This window comes from Hakea prostrata, chromosome 4 (assembly GCF_041222555.1).
Source record: "Hakea prostrata isolate BN-2017 chromosome 4, UWA_Hpros_2, whole genome shotgun sequence".
NCBI classification, from domain to species: domain Eukaryota; kingdom Viridiplantae; phylum Streptophyta; class Magnoliopsida; order Proteales; family Proteaceae; genus Hakea; species Hakea prostrata.
This window is the reverse complement of record NC_142603.1, coordinates 35605790-35609369: the sequence shown is the minus strand read 5'-3', so window position 1 is coordinate 35609369 and position 3580 is coordinate 35605790. Positions and strand designations below refer to the sequence as shown.

Here is a 3580-nt window from a genome sequence, read left to right as displayed (position 1 = left end):
TAATTCATAGCACCATACTTCTTTAGGTAGTCTCAGTCACTCATCACCGGGGTGAATTGGGTCCTGCATCCCTCTCGGACAAAATCCATGGTTGGGGGTTTCGGTCACCGCTCTCTCACATCACCGTTTGGTCTAAGTATTGGCGCATGTCAGGGTATAGCCTAGCCCAATGCAAGTCATCTACTTAATCATATCATGCCAGTTCCAGATACTTCCATTCCTCCCCTCTCGGGATCCTTTCCGGTATCCTTCACACTAGAGTCACGGATATTACTCACCGGACTCATCAACCCTATTGGTCATCCACAAATGGTAAACGGGAAGCTCTCACGTCCCTCTCACGGATCATTTCACCGGTCTTGAGTGCCCGTGAGCCCAAGTCTAGCCATTTGTAACCATACCAATAAATGGCCCCTTTCGGGTAACCGTAATGCAATTTATGTCCTCTCACGGAGTGGATACCGGTCTTGAGCGCCCACAAATCCACACTACTACCACGGGTTGTTCGGTCTCAATGCCCTTCCGAATCGGGTCTGATATGATAGGGACATCCTAGCCATACATCTAGACAAATCCTATGCATGTCATTCAATAACCGGGAAAGCGTCAATGGACACCTTCGGAGAATATCCCATACTATTCCCTCCGATGTCCAAGGACAGAAGCACCAGTAGGGTACCCCTCAATCCCAAGTTATACTTAAGCAATCACATGCCCAAGTTCATCATATCAGTTCACAAGATACAACGTCATAATAAACATTCGATTCATGACATTGACATAAGTCATCATATATTGAAATTGATAAACATGATACAACATTGAAGTAATATAATGTAAACACAAAGCTACTGTTAAAATACATATGTAGCAAGTCTAACATGATAAGGATATGAATTAGAAACTATATTTACTAGGATAGGAATACCAAGTCAAGATTTCCATATCCTAGGTAATTACATCGATAACTATCCTTACCTTGAATCGGAGAAGAGAATGGTCCAAGATCACAAGCAGTGGCCCAAATAGTCTTAAAGTCCTAAACAAGCATATATGAAAAGTTAGAGAAGAAATCAGAACAATCGGAGATCAAACGAATCAGAACTGGCAAAAGTTGTTGACAGCAACTCTATTGGTCGATACATTTGGTCGATAGTATCGACCAATAGTATCGACCAATTCAATTCCAGGACGACAAGCTGGCTTTTCGGATTCTTGCCCGATTTGGTCTTCCTGGTCTTGGATTGACATGAAACTTGGAGGATAGTCTAGGCACAACATGGGGACACTAATTATCAAGAAACTTTCATAATCCAATGGTCCATTTGGAAATCCCCAAATTGACATATTAAGGTTAAGAGTTGTAGATCATAGCATTGGCTACAACTCAATGCAAATTAGGGGAAAACATGGGGGATTAGGTAGGGAATCGTTTAGAAGCAACATGGAGCACATATGCAAGGTATAGATTAAGTAAAACACGAGCTCCATCTCAGTTTTGGTAAATAAAGCAAGTTGGTAAGCAATAAATCATGGAAATGTGTAGTCAATGATCATGAGGTGAATCAATCATAGTCACATCGGTGAAAACATCATTGTGTGGGGTTTAGAAGGTTCATGGCAAGGTGTATGCAAGGTTGCAGCACCTTGACCATGGTCCCAACAGTAAAATAGAGAAAAGATGAGTGAGAAAGTGATTAGGAGAGAGAGTCATACCTTTAAAGTGGAACAAGAAGGTAGGAATAAGTGGTTGGCAATGATTGATGAAGAAGATGCTTCATCACTACCAAGGAGGAGTTCTTGGGAGGCTCTCTCACGTTCCCAGATGTTAAAGACGCGAGGATAGGGCTCCAGTCTCGAGGAATAAATAAATAGAAAAGAATATTCTAAGAATCTTTAAATCTGGGCTCAGCAGACTTGTTGGTCGATACCTTTGGTCGATGGTATCGACCAATAGTATCGACCAAAACAAACTCTGCAGAATTTTACAGAATAGTACAGCAACTTTAGGTGCAGACTTGGAGGGCTATACAAGGTCAAATTGCATGGGGTTTTCTCCTACAGTTCACTCAAGAGGTCTAGTTTCAGGGAGTACCTTCGGATTATGCACCGGAGTCCGTTTTCTATTTCAACTGTCTCGCTCTTCATCAGTGCGCAGATTCTAACTTAACACTGGTAATGTGCTCAAGGAAGGAGCAGCATCATCAATGTCCATAAAATGGAATCCCGACATTACGTCATCAACCAGTAGGGCCCATAAGTCCCTCCTACCACCACTTCGGGTCTTTGGACCTACAAACATAACAATGACCGGGTCGGGTCAGGGTTAGATAAAAGCTGGATTTTACAACCATGGCAAACTATGAGCCTCCAATGAGGCCCTTGAGTGAGCATTTCATTCCTACGATATATACTCCGGTTTCTTGTATTAAGTTGCCTAACATAGAGGCGGCTCAATATGAGATCAAATCTAGTGTGATTCAAATGCTACCATCTTTTTACGGACTTGCCAATGAAGAGCCCTATCAGCACTTAGATGAGTTTTTAGAGGTGTCCTCCACGATTAAAATTCAAAACCTCTCAGTTGATGCTTTAATGTTATTGCTTTTCCCATTCTCCCTTAAAGATAAAGCTAAGCATTGGCTTTAGTTTTTGGACAATGTTAAAATTTCTACTTGGGCAGAGATGCAACAGGAGTTCCTTAAAAAGTTCTTCCCCATTAGCCGTACCAATAGCATTAGGAGAGCGATAACAAGTTTCTCCCAACAAGAAGGAGAACAATTTCATGAGGCTTGGGAAAGACTAAAAGAATTACTTAGAAAGTGCCCCCACCATGCTATTCCTAAATGGCAATTGGTTCAATGCTTTTATGATGGCCTTAGAGACCGACATAGGCAAATGGTTGATTCTTCTTGTGGTGGGACTTTCATGCACAAGAATGAGAATGAAGCATGGGAACTTTTTGAGACCTTTAGTGAAAACTCCCAACACCATGCTTCAGCAGCTAGGACTGAGATTCCATCCATTGGGCAACCAAAGAGGAGCGGTCTCTATGAGATAAATCCTACCATTGAGATGAGCACTAAGGTTGACTTGCTATCAAAGAAATTGGATTATCTCTTGTCATTAGGACAACAAACCCCATCTCCACTTCCTACAACCCAGGATGGCGAAACCACCCCAATTTTTCATGGCGAAACTCAATGCCCAATCCCTTTAATCAAATACCTTATAGGCCACCTCCATTTAATATGCACCAAAATGCCTATAGGAATGAGCAACCATCATCTTCACAACCCTCACATAATTCATCATTTGAGGATAAAGTACTAAAAGCACTTAGTGGATTAGAGCAAAACACTCAATTGTTGCATTCCCATTTTCAGTCCATTAACAAATTGGAAACTCAACTTGATCAACTAGCTGATGCCATCAGTAGGAGGGAGGTTGGTCAGTTACCTAGTCAACCAATAGGTAACCCTAATCATCAAATTGGGTCTAGGAAAGAACAAGTCCAAGCAGTCTCGGTTGTGACACGTAGTGGGAAGGAATATTATGCACCTTTGCCTACTCCTAAGCC

The 3580-nt window shown here is 41.9% G+C and overlaps 1 non-coding gene across 1 annotated transcript; it reads right to left on the bottom strand.

The window, feature by feature from the left end:
- Window positions 1-2733: 2733 nt before the first annotated feature.
- LOC149018746 (small nucleolar RNA R71) lies at window positions 2734-2840 on the bottom strand. The gene has a single exon (XR_016173227.1). It is a non-coding gene; the product is annotated as a small nucleolar RNA R71 (small nucleolar RNA).
- Window positions 2841-3580: the final 740 nt, after the last annotated feature.